At 35.8% G+C, this 16,982-nt stretch overlaps 1 long non-coding RNA gene across 1 annotated transcript; it reads right to left on the bottom strand.

The window, feature by feature from the left end:
* Positions 1 to 12,739: 12,739 nt before the first annotated feature.
* Positions 12,740 to 16,242, bottom strand: LOC121737741. The gene is made up of 3 exons (XR_006037182.1): positions 16,179 to 16,242; positions 13,911 to 13,912; positions 12,740 to 12,750 (listed from the first exon to the last, which is right to left on the bottom strand). It is a non-coding gene; the product is annotated as an uncharacterized LOC121737741 (long non-coding RNA).
* Between the last annotated feature and the right edge of the window lie 740 nt (positions 16,243 to 16,982).

Here is a 16,982-nt window from a genome sequence, read left to right as displayed (position 1 = left end):
TTCTTTCTACGGTGTACCTAATATTTTTCACACTAAACCGTCAATGTACAGCCAAGTATTCCTCTGTCGCACCTGGGTGCGGGAGGCGCCCCGCTGAGACGCAATCATTCTCACTTTATCCTTTTTGTTGTCTCGCTCGCACAATACTGAGATTTACTTAGAGTTAGGTGTCTGGTAGATCGATGCTAATCCATACTAATATTAAAAAGCGAAAATGTGTCTTCGGCGAAAACCATTCTTGTTGAGGTAGAAATACTTTGAGCCCCGGCAAAGATAACTCCACTGCGCCAAAATTCATTTGTCGCACGTGAAACGTAAATGTTTCCGGGATAAAAAGTGCCTATGTCTTTCTCGCGACTCAAAGCAAAATCGGTTCAGCGGTTTGGGGAAGAGGTAATAGACAGACACACTTTCGCATTTATGATAATATTATGTAATAATAATAGTAAAATGTTTTATTCAAACATAAACATAAAAACAATGCACTGCACACATTAAAGCAAAATAAAAAATAATAAAAAAAAAAACAAACAATAAACCAAAAGAAAAAAATGTATGGATAATATAGCAAAACAACATTTTCCGAGTCAGCTAGTTTTAACAAAAATAGTTATTGGTTCCAACTTCCATGCCGCCACATCTATCTACACAAACTCTACATGCCATCGCGTGTACGCCGGCTATGAATTAATTATGTAAGAGTTATCCTGTGTTATGACGAGATATCTTATTCACACTATACACGTATGTTCAGGGTATTTAGTAAACTGCATTCGATAGTTGCGATGGTAAAGTTAGATACTATTATAGGAACCGCTAGCGCCACGTTATTTATATTAAGCTCTTGCATAGCTTGCTAGTAACGTGGGAGAGCCATGCTTCAGCACGAATGGGCCGGCTTGACGGGAGAAATACCACGGGCTCACAGAAAACCAGCGTGAAACAGCTTTTGCCGAGTGAGTGAGTTTACCGGAGGCCCAATCCCCTACCCTTTTCCCTTCCCTACCCTCCCCTATTTCCTTCCCTATCCTCTCCTATTCCCTTCCCTACTCTCCCCTATTACCCTATTCCCTCTTAAAAGGCCGGCAACGCACCTGCAGCTCTTCTGATGCTGCGAGTGTCCATGGGCGACGGAAGTTGCTTTCCATTAGGTGACCCGCTTGTTAGTTTGCCCCCTGATTACATAAAAAAAAGCTTTGCGGGCTTTCAGCGGCGCGGCGACAGAATCAAGAAATTCCGTAACGAAAACACCTAACACCCCCACACAGACCGGCACGCAGTGCATCGTCTAACGTCGTTTCGACAGACTTCAGCACATGCAATAGCCGCGGCACTCAGCAGTCCCCGAGAGCCACAAGTATTTTTTTATTTCTAACTTACCTGTCGAAAATATCGAATTTTATTTGACTAACTACCAAGTACTTTCCTGACTAAATCGAAGCGGACTGTTGAGGGATTTTGGTAGTCTTTATAAATTATTTAGTGCAAATTGCAATGGTCGTGGTGCCAATAGAATTTAAAATAGTCCCTTCGATGACAATTTTACATTAAATTGTAACAATAAATACAAGCTAACTAGCGCACTGGATAGCCTACCTATACATATAATACAGTCTATCACTGACAATATAGAGTATTCAAAAATCAATAAAGACAGAAGAAGCTTGGTGTTCTGAACAGAGCGAGACAGTACTTCAGTCCGTACGACTACGTACGTCCGACGTACCAACACCTACAACTCTACAAGGCGCAGGTTCGGCCTCATATGGAATATTGTTCTCATCTCTGGGCGGGGGCACCAAAATACCAACTGCTCCCTCTGGATCGTATCCAACGAAGGGCCGCTCCAATTGTTGACTGCCATGATAGTGTTTCAAACAGCTTGGAACCCTTGGAATTACGCCGAGATGTAGCTTCACTCTGCATCCTCTATCGGTTGTATCACGGGGAGTGCTCTGAGAAATTGTTCGGAATCATACTACCTGCAACTTTTCGCCATCGTCCCACGGTCCCACGCGAAAAATATACCATCCTCATCATTTTGATGAGTGGCAGTCTTCCACCGTGCGTATCTCGCGTAACTTTGTGCCGCGCACTGTAAAACTCTGAAATGAACTGTCACCAGCAGTATTTCGGGACCGATACGACCTAGAAACCTTAAAGAAGAGAGCGTATTCCCTCTTAAAAGGCCGACAACGCACCTGCAGCTCTTCTGATGTTGCGAGTGTCCATGGGCGACGGTAGTTGCTTTCCATAATATGGTAACCCGTTTACTCGTTTGCCCCCATATTTCATTAAAAAAAAAAGAATTGAGTATCTACAGTATCAATGTAAAACGAGGCTTATAATTTTTTAGGTAAGTATATCTTAGTTATCGCATTATAAAAAAATACGAATACGGACAAAAACATTTCAATTTTCTTTTTATCAGATTTAGCGGAAACATCTAAAGTAGAATAAAAAAGAAAAAAATTGTTATCCTAGTACTTTAGTGATCAAAACACATTCCTGAAATCTGTCATTATTTGATGGCATGGTTACCCTATTTTTAGAGAAACTTAGTTTTGAATATTCACATTTTCAAATCACTTTCAAAGTTGTAATTCGAACCTAGCGTGGAACAGTTCAAATCAAGCGCAAATAATTCCTCAACCAATGACAAACCAGTACACATTACACTACCTATCTCTTTCTAACGTCACTGTAATTTATATTTCCCGCCTACTTGTACTCTATGAGTACAAGTAGGCGGGAAATGTACTGAGCAATTTGCCTCGTACACGCCTTTTAAAAATGGAATGCTATATATTTTTTTTATTGACTCAAAACGAATTGCAAAGGGTGATATGGCTTCATGCTTTACGATTTGCTATAGGTAATATAGACCGTACCTATTGCTGGTAGTCTTACGTAGAGCTAAATATAGAGCGAAAAATTGTTTATTATAATTTATTGTTATTATTATTCCTGAAATTATCATACATTTATACGAAACGTTGTAAAAAAAGCGGCACGAAGCTAAACAAAGCAAATGTGTCCACACAAAAACTGCCCTACTTTTAGGATTGTGAGTTGTGACAGTTTTTAAAAAACTATTAACGACGCATGAGACGTTGCATAATGTTAAATGACTATTCTAATTACTATGTCAATATTTTATTTCGACAAAGTATTTGCGCTTATTACTTACTATCCGTGATCGTGACTTCCTACAAAAATCTCTTGTGACCAATGATGAAATACTCAAAGCAGATATGTTACTACCGCGCGCGTTGTGAAGCTTCAAATACGGCCCAATTGGGCCGTCTGTTGTTTAGTCTGCATCGAGCGCAGTCATTAACGTGCCTCGTCTTGTCTTACCTAAATAAATTGAAAATGACGTTGTGCCTGTTTCGAAAATGTACCAATTATGACTCAAAAGTAAACAAAACACATGGAATCTCTTACCACATATCTTGATTGCATTAAATACCTCGATTATTTACATTTTCAATTATTTTTTCGAACAATCTGGAAAAAATCGAATTTTCGTCATAGCCCAGGCGAAGAAAGAGAGTTTAAAAATAGAACTGTCTCTTTTATGTAAATGGTTTTTCGTATCTTTTGTTTCACTTATCTGTCAAATTTGTCAATGTCTGCAATTTTGTCGTTATACAAAATATGTACATGGTACTTTACGTTAAAACATTAGAATGTTTCAAATAAGTCTCCTATTGGTCGAAAAGCAACATACCCCCATAAGTCATATCCCCATGTCAATGTCATCCAATTTCCATAAAATTGTACTAATATTTAAATTAAGAACAAGATGTGACCCGCAACGTCTGTTTGTTGCAAAAAATACGTTTAACGCGCGGGAACCATACATTCTGCCATAGGGGAATAAATATATTCTGCCAAGATAAGAATTATTATCCAGTATGCTGTCCTTTTCGGGTCTTCTCCAGACCACATTTCATCTACATCGTTTAAGCGGTTCAAACGTGTAGAGGCATTGGCAGACAGATAGACACACTTTCGCGTTTAATATATTAGAAAAAAACTAAAAAGTAACGATAATATTAGGTTAGTATGGGCTCATCCTTACTTCTATATTCTTTGATCCTTCAACGTTTGAATTTCGAACCACCAACGAGAAACTTCAAGTATAACAATAATTAAACATAACGAAAGATTAATAGTTAATTATAAGGTGGTTAGTATACAAACACACCAGCTATTAGTGATGGCCCCGCTAGTGATGTGAGAGTTATGGCAGGCGAAATTAGCGCCACGCCCATAGCTTGGGATGGGATGTGTCGATAAAAAAATATCGATAAAAAAAATATTTATTTTATTGATTTTTTATCGACATTTCTATCGATAATTAATTATTATCGATTGAATATTATTTTTAATAACAGAAAAGTATGAAATTCTTATTGTATGTATCTATACAAATGTGTCAGGGTGAAAATAATAATATTTAAAATCTACAAACGCTGTCTATGGAAGTATGATAAAAAAATACTAATCGATTGTTATTAATAATTATATCCAGAAAGTAAAGTTCAGCGTCAACACCTTTTTGAAAGACTGCTAAGATGATTAGAATCTTTCCTGAAACTTTGTTACGTCGAAATTCTTCGCACAAGAACCGTATTTTTTTCTAGGATAAAAACTATCTTTGTCCTTCACTAGGACTGGGATAGTGTTGATATAACATGACCGAATTACGTAGATCCACCATCTATGTATCAATTTCTCTGCTAGTATTTTGATAAATACATGCACTAGAAAATAAATGATGCAAGTTTTGTTGTAACGAAAAAAGTAATTGAACACGTCGAACTGTATACTTATATTATGATGTATTGTGTGATGCTAAAAATAAGTCCATTCTAATTCTTATTCTAATTGTTGATAGCGCATTCGCACGGGAATATTAGATTTTTCTTGACAAAAACTCTCCTTTTTCTTTTTCCGGGACGCAAAATATTCATCAAGATTGTTTTACTGATTTATATATGACAAGGACATACAGTCTTTCGCATTAATATTAGATGAAATCAAACGTGAGGGCCAATCGATAAATTATCTAAAAGCTCGTTAAAATGCCAGCACTATCACATCACTATCTTTTGGGGCACTTCACTATCTGTTGGGGCACATCACTATGCCCTTACTAGGGTTGCCAGACGTCCGAATAAAGCAAGACACAGTCAGGCTTCTTGATTGCGTGTCCGGCCGAAATTGAAGGGAGTCCGTTTTTTGTAGAGCTTAGAATTATTATACATATTTTTATATTGAAATCCAACAAATTTTATACTGTTTTACACCTAATATGATGTAAAATTTTATGTATTTAGATGTTATATTGTTTATAATATAAGTAATTTTAACGCGATGCTCAATATATTGTTGCGAATTCCAATTCTAAACACTCTAGCAAGGTTTTCGGCTTTTTAACAAGGTTTTTTAGCTTGGGATTGGGAGGTATGTAACGGAAACTTTGCACAATTTTTATCCATCTCCAGTAGTTTACTGCAGATGGGTAAAAATTGTGCAAAGTTTTTCTTTTGATTAGAAACTTTGCATACATATTAAGAGCCAATGGCAATGCAATAAATTATTATTTTTTTTAAACTATTTTTTATATTTTATACAAATGTCTGGCTAAGCTGACTACTCTATCCGGCTTTTTGCTTAGGCGACCTGGCAACCCTAGCTGGGGCACTTCACTATCTGTTGGGGCACATCACTATGCCCTAACGAGTCCGCTGATTAACTGTTATTATATAAGTAAATTCAATAATGACTCCGCACAAGATATTTCTGATACCAAAAATTTAAATTCAACCCTATCACAAAATTTTAGAGTTCAATTTAGAATGCAGATAAAAGTGCAAATTTCTTGTTAAAGTATTTTTTGCTTTATCGTATTACTGTATGGCTTATTTTCTTTTAACGCTTGTAAGAATTGTCTTGTCAGTATTTCAGACAGTGGTAATGCAAATTTAACTCTGTCACCACCCCATAAGGTACTTTTCACATTGGATTGATTATCGTGAGCAATGTGTTGAGATATTTTAAACTCTTATTGCCTTAGTTTAAAGGCTTTTTTCGATTGTATCAAACATTTAAATAGAGTATTGGAATATGATGGGTAATTTTAGGCATAATATAGGATTGTACTTCCGGAGATATAAAATTTTGTTGCTTCGGTAAGTTCAGGATAACCATTAACCATACTAATTATAGGTCTACCAGAATCTGATGGCAAAAACTGAGAAAGTAAATTGACCCTAGCAATACCGGGGTACCTAATTGGAATAAAACATTTTGATCCTTTTTTCCTAGCTGATTCTGTGTGTGAAACATGCAAATTTAAAAAAAAAAAAATTCACTTTTGTATGGGGAAACTCGTGACGCTCGGACCCTTGCCCATACAAAAGGGAAAAAAAATTTCGTCTTTGAGCGCTGCTACTTTCACAGTGAACCCTCTACAAGGAAAACGTACACACCTTAAAGTATTATCACTTATTTTTGTTACACACTGTATAAATTTATCCAATCACCAGGATATTTTTTGAAAATCTGCTGTCAAAATTTGCCATTAGATTCTGGTAGACCTATACTTACTAATATTATAAATGCGAAAGTGAGTAGAGTCTGTCTGTCTGTTACCTCTTCACGCCCAAGCCGCTGAACCGAATTTGCTGGGCAAAAAGATACTTTGACTACTAAAGAAAGGATATAGGATACTGTTTATCCCGAAAAAATGTACGATTCCCGAGCGATTTTGGCGCAACGGAGTCATCTAGTGACTTTAACAAGTATTTAGCCCAAAAAACCAATTCATTATAAGGTTTTCACTTTCAATAAAAATATAATTAAAATGAGTCAATTAAAAAGTTAATTTATCACATATTGTTTATGTTAATAACGGCTAATAACATGTTAAAAGAAATATTTTATACTTAATGACTATTATAAATCTTTTTCGACGAGTTAGGGAGGGGCAACCGATATATCGATAGATATTTTATTTACAGAAACCATCGATAAAATTCTCTTATATTTTATAAATTAATAACGTTGTTATTATTACAGCCTGACTATCTGACTGTTACTTCTTGGTGCTTGGTGCTTGGGGAGCCATGCTTCGGCACGAACGGGCCGAAGCATGGCTCTCCCACGAATATTTTTATCCCACGTATATATATTTCGCCGAGTGAGTGAGTTTACCGGAGGCCCAATCCCCTACCCTATTCCCTTCCCTACCCTCCCCTATTCCCTTCCCTTCTGTACCCTCCCCTATTCCCTTCCCTTTCCTTCCTTACCCTCCCCTATTACCCTGTTCCCTCTTAAAAGGCCGGCAGCGCACTTGCAGCTCTAATTTACTTCTGATGCTGCGAGTGTCCATGGGCGACGGAAGTTTCCTATTTCCACCAAGATACAGGCTTTGCCTAGTTTGGGGTCCCCTGGTTAAATAATAATATTGTAATTCCTAAAGCAATTTAAATAAGTGTACACTAGAATCATGAAATGTATTGTAAGCAACCTAAATTTTGTGAACTCCTATAAGTACTTATGATGATAATATGTAAGTTAAATAAATAAATAAAAAAAATAAAAAAAATCCTTTCCCGGGACTCAAAGAACCTACATACCAAATTACAGCAGAATCGATTCAGCAGTTTGAGCCTGAAGAAGTGTATAAAGTTCTCGTATCGCAGTGTTCATCGCCTACCTACTCCTTCAAACGGCTGGACTTACTTTAGTGTAACTATGTTTAGGCTCTACAGCGTTTCATACAAACACATAAATATGACGCCCGCAACTCCGTTGCGCCAAAACTCGTTTATCGCGCGGGAACCGTACATTTTTTCCGGGACAAAAAGTATTCTATGGTCCTTTCCCGGGACTCAAAGCATCTCTATGCCAAATTTCAGCAAAATCGGTTCAGCGGTTTGGGCGTGAAGAGGTAACAGACAGATGGACAGACAGACACACTTTCGCATGTATAATATTAGTATGGATTAGCATTTTGTATCTATACGAAATGCTATACAAGTTTCTTAAGCGGACAAATCATACAAAGTTATTTATAACTATGTAATAATATTATTAACAGATAACTATCATAATACACGGTAATATGATACATAAATACACCTTTATAGCTATAATATTATAATATATTAACTATTGTATGAAAGTTGATATAAAAGATAGTATCGTTTGAAAAAAGAACAGGAAGCCATATAAATGTATCTGTTGTAATCATATTTGTCATAAATCAAAATAAATGTTGATCTATAGGTCCATCAATCTTTAATCGTAATTTATTCTGTTGTTGGCTGTAGTTTAGCGCTTTTACTAATATACAAGGTGTAACAAAACTAAGTGATAATACTTTAGGGTGTGTATGTGTGCCCTAAATTCACTGTGAAAGTTGAAGCGCTGAAAGAGTCACTTTTTTTCATTTTGTATGGGAAAATGTTAGGTTTTTTGTTTGGAATTTCTTGATTCGGTCACTACGCTCAGAGCCCGCTATAAAAGCTATGCAATTGCTTAATTATTGATATTTAATTACAAACTTTTACCGGCCCTCAAGAATCCAGAAAATTTTGTCCCGTATTTTCAACGGACCCCGTATACCGGAATAGTCCCGTACACAGATCATAACTTATGACGACATTAACAAACACAGTTCATTATTAACGAAAGCGATGCAAAACAAATACTTCCAAGAATCGGGCTTTCATAACTTCGCCAAATTGACACCTTGCTGTTCGCACTTATTTCGCCTCTACACCGCCTTTATATCAAACAAATAAGTCTTAATATCGTACGCTTTTTATGGTGAATGATTGCGCGCGGATCCCGCCAATTTGCAAGCTCTGTAAGTGGCCTATTATACAAACAACGCGACGTTTTATCGATTCGTCGATATTGGACTTTACATCACTAGCGTTAAGGCGTCCCCACACGCAGGTGTATCCTTGTAGCGTTGTGTTTTTTCCTTTTTGTCCGAGTCACGAATATCAATGGGAATTCTGTACCAATTATACGGTTTTGAGTTCTCTGTCCATGCTTTATTGTTGTTGTGCTCACGCTTAGCAGACCTACAAGTTCTTTACAGGCCTGTAAGGATGGTTTTGGCGCGTGGATGACAATAGTTGCGTGGTTGACTTTTATAGTAGCGCGGGAGTCATTTGACAATCCACGCTCCTATAAAAGTTTTTTTTGCTACATTTTTATATCTATGAAAATTCGGCCCTCTCCGTCATAATGTGTATGCGGGAATATTTCACCACGCGGTAGAAACCGAGAGGTGCATTACTTCCTCTCTTACGCGGTACGCCACGCCGGCGGATTCAACCTACGTCTTACGAATTTTCGGTAACTGACGCAAAAACATAAATATTGATCATAATAAGATAATTATGTTCTTTTTTTTATTATAAAATTGGGGCCGTCTATGGACTGTTCGTCCATATCCTTTTTTTGTTATTTTATTATTTAGATTTTTCGCACCAAGGATAATTAATTAATATTATAAATTTTAATTAATTGTAGTCCATATAATTATGTTCACTTCAAAAATAGGTACCTTCGTTCTAGATGGGATGCTTTCACAAAAATAACAAAATAACCTCCTCCTTTTTTACCAGTCGGTTATCTAATAAGGCTACCTGTTCCCACGTCTGTTTGTCCAACATTGGGCTGCTGGCTTCCTGTCGGTAATGCTGTTTTTAGAGATAACATTTGATTTGAATCTTTGACCTTGACAGGTCCATTTTTGAGTGAAGTGTCTCCGATGTGTGTGCCCCAATGGGTTACTCGCAGCATGTCCTCGGCTTCGGGATTTGAAGAATAAAATGTAGCCTTCGTGTAAATCCAGAGCCTAATCTTATCATACGAAATATTCGTTTAGTTTTTACACAAACTAACTATAGAAACATACACAGCATTAATGAAACACACTTTTTTTGTACTGTTTTCACTATATTTTTATTTATTTTAAATTATAACAAATATTAGCAAATAACAATACCGGTTTCGACTAAGTCATCAATAGGTAAAATCACTAAGAAAACATCAGTAAACCTCAAAATGTGTGACGGTGTGTTGCATAGAAAATATTTTGAGTAGCTCATCCTTACTCCCAAAACCAGTTAGCTAAATACTCTCAAAGTTATCATAACAAAGAGCTCTTGAAGCATTAAACTGTTTGAGAAAACACTAGTCACTTGAATACATCCCGAAGATAACAAACATCGTGACACCTTAGTTCCCCACAGCCCACGATATGAATATTTCATATCACAAATTAGACTACTTCTTCAGAGTGTAATTAATAACAATAATAATAATAATAGCCTTTTATTCCATAAACAAGAGGTACCCTAAGTTCGGTGTGCCGTTTGGCAAAGGCCGCCTCCAATAGGGATGATGACAAGGTCAAAGATTAGCGAATTTTGTAAATAAAATAAAGAAATCACGGTAAAAAATAAGTGCTCCCAAAATTTCAGCTTGATAGCATTTGTAGTTTTTTTGTTATGCGCCTTCAAAGTTCGATATTCAAGTCGATTTTTTTTTTCAATTAAATTTCTTAATATTTGTATACAATTCGATAACTTATGCAATTAAAAGCAACTTTTGTCATGAAACCACTTTCATAAACGCAATATTTAATATACCTGTCGAACAAAGTTGTCTCCCGATGCGTACAAACTACGAAAGACTGACGTCATACTTTCGTAGCACTTTGTATGGAGCGTTTCGTGCAGGTCTTTTTTATGAGATATTTGAATTGTCATATCTTGGTGAATTTTTAAGCTATCAGAGTCATTCTTTCAACGATGTTTCTATTTTTTAAGGGTCTTTCAATTACCGATAAGAAAAAAAATAGTCATCATGCCTATTCTTTCCAGTGTGTTCTGTCCCTTGGTACTCTCAACCAGAATGGTCCAGCAGTCTGTTTCAAGTCGTCTTCCCATCTCCTGACTTGACGACCCCTGCTTCTTTTGCCATCTCTTGGTTGCCAGAGAGTAACTTGCTTGCTCCATTTGTTAATGTGGTGGCGTAGCATATTATGTCCAGCCCATCTCCATTTTTGGACATCTATCCGGGTAAGAACGTCTGTGAGTTTTTGTTCAGGGTTTTATTACTTTGTTGTAATTAACAAAAGTATTATTACTTTGTTGTAATTAACAAAGTAATAATACTTTAGTGTGTGTATTGAGCCTACGGAGTTCACTGTGAAAGTAGCAGCGCTGAAAGAGCAATTTTTTATACCCAGTGTCATGAATTTTCCATACAAAAGTTAAAAAAAAGCACATGACGTCATGAGCTCTGGTACTGGGTTATATTTCGGAACCCAGACCATATTAATAATAGCTCCCTGGACACCGGTTTCGGTGACGGTGGCCGGTTTCATTTAAACCAAGCCAGCTACGAAGGAGTAATTTTATAGTGCCCAAGTGTGTGCGCAGTACACAAGAGCACTCTCTATTCCTTTACTCTCATAACCCAGTGGGACGGAAGACCGACACGACTGGCGAGAGATCAGGCGCAGGACCTACTTTTTACATGCCCATCCGCATGGATCATCTCACTTGTCAGACAATCTGGTGATCAGTCTGCATCGTCCTAACCAAACTTGGAAATAACATTCCAACGCGGGATTCGAACCCACGACCTCCGAGTCAAGAGCCGCGCTCTATACCATTATTACCACTAGACCACGGAGGCGTTTAGACCATTTGTATCATGGTTCATGTAGAAGTGAAACGCACTTGTGACTCTTCTAGTACCGACTTTATATCACCACCAACGAGGTGATAAACTTGCTCGTTTGTTTTTCTCAGATAGGCTCCTCAAGAGGCAAGGAGACTACAACTTTACTTCTTAAAACGGCAAAATGTACGGTTTCCCTTTTGTATGTTTAAAGTGGTAGCAGATAATTTTCACCTATTTCGTATATTTGCCGAGATTAGCGTCAGGGAATCGAACGCGGGTGAGTGAGGTCCCTTAGGCTCAGTGGTTAGGGCCACTTAATTTATTGCTGTTGAAACCTCGTTATATTGTTATACTGATAGCCCTTAGCGTAGGGCTGCCACAAACTTTTATTAACATTTATTTTGTATCACAACTTTTAATTTATTTTTGTTATTTATAAGCTTATATAGCTTTTGCCAGCGGCTTTTTCCCGCTTTTAAAAGTTTTACTAGCATAGAATTAGAATAGCAGCATAGCGTAGAATAGCAGTAGAATTCCCAGATAGAGTTTTGAAAACTCTATTTCTTTTTCAAAATTTTAAATTTTTATTGGAATGATTTATTTGATAACGTGTTTTTTTTTATCTGACCTATTTATAAAATACGAACATTTTGTGTAGTTTTTGGTTTCTTTAAATTTTAATTTACGAAAGTGACAAAACAGTAAACACGTTGCGTTGATGATAAATAATAAGTTACATACTTACTTACTTTGGTCACACACAGGTGGCTACTGAAAAAGAATTGACCTAGTTATGGATTTAAAACTTAAAATAATAATATTATAATCTCATTTAATACTATTGTTACGTCTCTGTCTGTTTGTTACTTTTCGTAAAACTGCTGGACTGACTGACGAAATTTGGTTTAGGGCTATTTTGTGTTTCAGGAGAGGACATTATTGATATGCATACGTAGTTTTTATCCCGGATTTTTGTTTCGTGTTTTATTAATTTAAATATTTTTTATTAAGTTGGCAACCCTAGGTAATAACCACGCCTATTAGCGTCTCTCGCTCGGAGGCAAAATAGGAGCCAATTTCAGAACACAAACATAAAACCAATCGCACCATTAAAAATTTCACCCTACCCCGTCACAATAAAGTTCACATTGGAAACACACTTTTGAACAAACCCAAAATTACAAAATTGATCATTAAAGGTGGTTACAGAGAAATACCCACACGATTACGTACAGACAACGTAAATTACGTTAAATTACGTGGTTATTGGGCCGAGGGATTGATTAAACAGCTTACAAATTGCCACACCAAAAAAAAAAAAAAAGTTAGAGAGTCTGTGGAGCGCAGACTAAAAAATATTACTCTAAATTTAGACCAGGGTAGAAGCCTTTAAAAATAATGAAATGTGAAAAAAATTTATAATAGAATGAAACCCATTAGAAAAGGAGGGAAATATGATAAAAATGAAAGAAAAAATAATTTACGGGCGATCTGAGGTTGGGAAGGGGATGGGGGTGAGTTTTTAAGGGTAAAAAACGGATTTTCTCGATTTCCGGCAAAACTAAAAGTCCTATCGAAAAAAGTCAAATGGAAAAGTTGTAGATAATAAAAAGATCTAAAACTTTTGTATTTACACTTTTTTCACATAACCTCAAAATTTATGTGAAAAATTCAAAAAACCAAGTTTTTGGTTTTTTATTTTTATCTTTTACAAAAAAAATTTTTTTTTAACGAAATTTTGTGAAAACTTACCTTTTTATGTCCCAAATACGCTGTAATTTATTTAATTAAAAATATTTATTTTTTCACCTTATTTTGAATTAATATCGAAAAAACACCCTAATTTTCAATCGAAAATTCACCCGTCAAAATATCAGCTTTTTTCAAAAAGTTGGTGTGGTTTCTGTTCGTTGAAATCTCTACTTTCCGATGGTGAAAAAAAATATATATGTTACTATGGTAAATCTTCTCAGAAAACGCAAAAATTAAAAAAAAACTTGAATTTGAAAAATTTTTTTTAATTATTATAAATAATTTTGAGCTATTTATTAAAATTTAGACTTTAATTACTCGAAAAACGTTAGATTACATGTGACGTTGATAACAAAAAAATTGCAAATAAAAATATACTACTATAATTAACAAACAAATAAGTTAATTAAATTAATATTTAATAAGACATCTACAATATTTGGAGAAAGTTGTCTAATTTTCTTTAAATTATATGCGTAGATGCTTATTTATAACTATTTTGAGATAAATTATATATATATACCTGAGTAGATATACCTGAGTGACCTACGAAAAATTGTAGCCCATCAAAAGGTATTTCGTGGAGAAGTGGGGAAGGGGCTAGGCGGGTCTGGGTCTTACTACATACATACCTACTATTATATACTATATATTTCGTAGCAGCTGTTACATTAAATGATATTTTAGTACAAGATAAAAAAATAATTATCTCCTTAATTTTGCACAAACAAATTTAGTTAATCCCATGAAAAAAAATATATTTGAAAATCTATAAAAAATATATTTAAAATCTATAAAAAATATATAAAATATATATCGTAATATATTTCTAATAAAACAAACTTTTGGCCGATTTTCATATATATTTTATACTTTTTCATAGATTTATAATATATTATTTATACATTTTGACATTGATTTCTTTAATTATTTTTTTTTCATGGGAGTTTATTCACGATTAAATAGTGAAGACATTATTAATTCGACTTTGTCTTTTCAGATTATCAGTATGGATGAATCTGTTTGTATCATTTGCAATAAGGCAGATGATAAGCAAGTGTATGCAATAAAAAAAGCAGCTTTGAATCGTTTAGTGGTATCCAGCAAAAAAAGAATCGACAATAAATACAAAAAATTTGAGACTTTGACATCAGCTTTTATTCATCGAAGTTGTCAAAGTCAATATAATGACGAGACCGCAATAGCTACATTTTGTAGTTCAAGACAAAAAAAGCAAAGGAAGGAAAAGAAGTAATTAAAGATGCTCTTGGATTTAATTTTGAATCTCATTGCTTTACGAGTATCTGCGGTGGATTTTTCGGTAATAAATCAAAAGAAAAAATTTCATGTGTTTAAAGCAGCGATACAAGAAATAATGTATTACAGTATATTAAAAAACAGAACACATTAAATGATTTTGATAAATGTAATTAGAATTAAATAAATCAACTTTTTAATTGAAACAAATTGCAGCAATCACATTTTTTAGATGAAATTATTTATAATAATTAAAAAAATTTTTTCGAATTCAAGTTTTTTTTTAATTTTTGCATTTTCTGAGAAGATTTACCATAGTAACATATATTTTTTTTTTACCATCGGAAAGTAGAGATTCCAACGAACAGAAACCACACCAACTTTTTGAAAAAAGCTGATATTTTGACGGGTGAATTTTCGATTGAAAATTAGGGTGTTTTTTCGATATTAATTCAAAATAAGGTGAAAAAATAAATATTTTTAATTAAATAAATTACAGCGTATTTGGGACATAAAAAGGTAAGTTTTCACAAAATTTCGTTATAAAAAAATAATTTTTGTAAAAGATAAAAATAAAAAACCAAAAACTTGGTTTTTTGAATTTTTCACATAAATTTTGAGGTTATGTGAAAAAAGTGTAAATACAAAAGTTTTAGATCTTTTTATTATCTACAACTTTTCCATTTGACTTTTTTCAATAGGACTTTTAGTTTTGCCGGAAATCGAGAAAAACCGTTTTTTACCCTTTTAAACTCACCCCCATCCCCTTCCCAACCTCAGATCGCCCGTAAATTATTTTTCCTTTCATTTTTATCATATTTCCCTCCTTTTCTAATGGGTTTCATCCTATTATGATTTTTTTTGGTTTTAAAAATTATCGACCCTGGACTAATTATGTCTAGTTAAAGTATAATTTACCATGACAACAATATAAGTTATACTAAAGTTTTGCACCCTCATAAAATACTAGCTATGACACCGGCAGCCGTATCACGTATCTTTTTTTTTAATGAAATAAGGGGGCAAACGAGCAAACGGGTCACCTGATGGAAAGCATCTTCCGTTGCCCATGGACACTCGCAGCATCAGAAGAGCTGCAGGTGCGTTGCCGGCCTTTTAAGAGGGAATAGGGTAATAGGGGAGTTTAGGGAAGGGAATAGGGTAGGGGATTGGGCCTCCGGTAAACTCACTCACTCGGCGAAACACAGCGCAAGCGCTGTTTCACGCCGGTTTTCTGTGAGAACGTGGTATTTCTCTGGTCGAGCAGGCCCATCCGTGCCGAAGGCTCTCCCACTTTATCCCATGTATAAAGTGGGAGAGCCATGCAAAAATCTTGCGAGAGCAATGCGATAGCAATTATTGCGCGATAATTGCTCCAAAATCGCAATTTCGTATCGTACGTATCAGCTAAAACAATACGATTGCAATCGATCGCTTACATGACACCATCGTTTTTTATACCCAGCAATCGATCGCGCGATTATTGCTAGTGGATTGTTGATCGCTATTTTTACAATATATATATTTTTTTTTTAATGAAATAAGGGGGCAAACGAGCAAACGGGTCACCTGATGGAAAGCAACTTCCGTCGCCCATGGACACTCGCAGCATCAGAAGAGCTGCAGGTGCGTTGCCGGCCTTTTAAGAGGGACTAAAATAGGGGAGGGTAGGGATGGGAAGGGAAGCGAATAGGGGAGGGTAGGGAAGGGAATAGGGTAGGGGATTGGGCCTCCGGTAAACTCACTCACTCGGCGAAACACAGCGCAAGCGCTGTTTCACGCCGGTTTTCTGTGAGAACGTGGTATTTATCCGGTCGAGCCGGCCCATTCGTGCCGAAGCATGGCTCTCCCACGTATATATGATAACCCTGCCGCAGCCCCGTCGCGCCAAAATTACTTTATAGCGCGGGAACCGTACATTTTCCCGAATGAAAAGTATCCTATGTCCTTTCCTGGGACTCAAAGTATCTCCATTACCTCCATACCAATTCTCAGGAAAATCGGTTCAACGGTTTGGGGCTTTGGGCGTAAAGATAGATAGACAGACAGATAGGCACACTTTCGAATTTATTTGTTTTTTCTATGGACGCTTCACACCACGTCAGTCTGGCCCCGTGGTAAGTACTTGAAGGACTTGTGTTACGGGTACCAGACAACGGAAATATATTTAATACACATCCATGACCCTGAACTTTGAAAACTTTTTGATCCGTCGGCGGGATTCGAACCCGCGACCCCCGGCT

The sequence above is a fragment of the Aricia agestis genome, chromosome 21 (genome assembly GCF_905147365.1).
Source record: "Aricia agestis chromosome 21, ilAriAges1.1, whole genome shotgun sequence".
Lineage (NCBI taxonomy): Eukaryota > Metazoa > Arthropoda > Insecta > Lepidoptera > Lycaenidae > Aricia > Aricia agestis.
The sequence above is the reverse complement of the archived record's forward strand: the minus strand, read 5'-3'. Positions and strand labels throughout refer to the sequence as shown.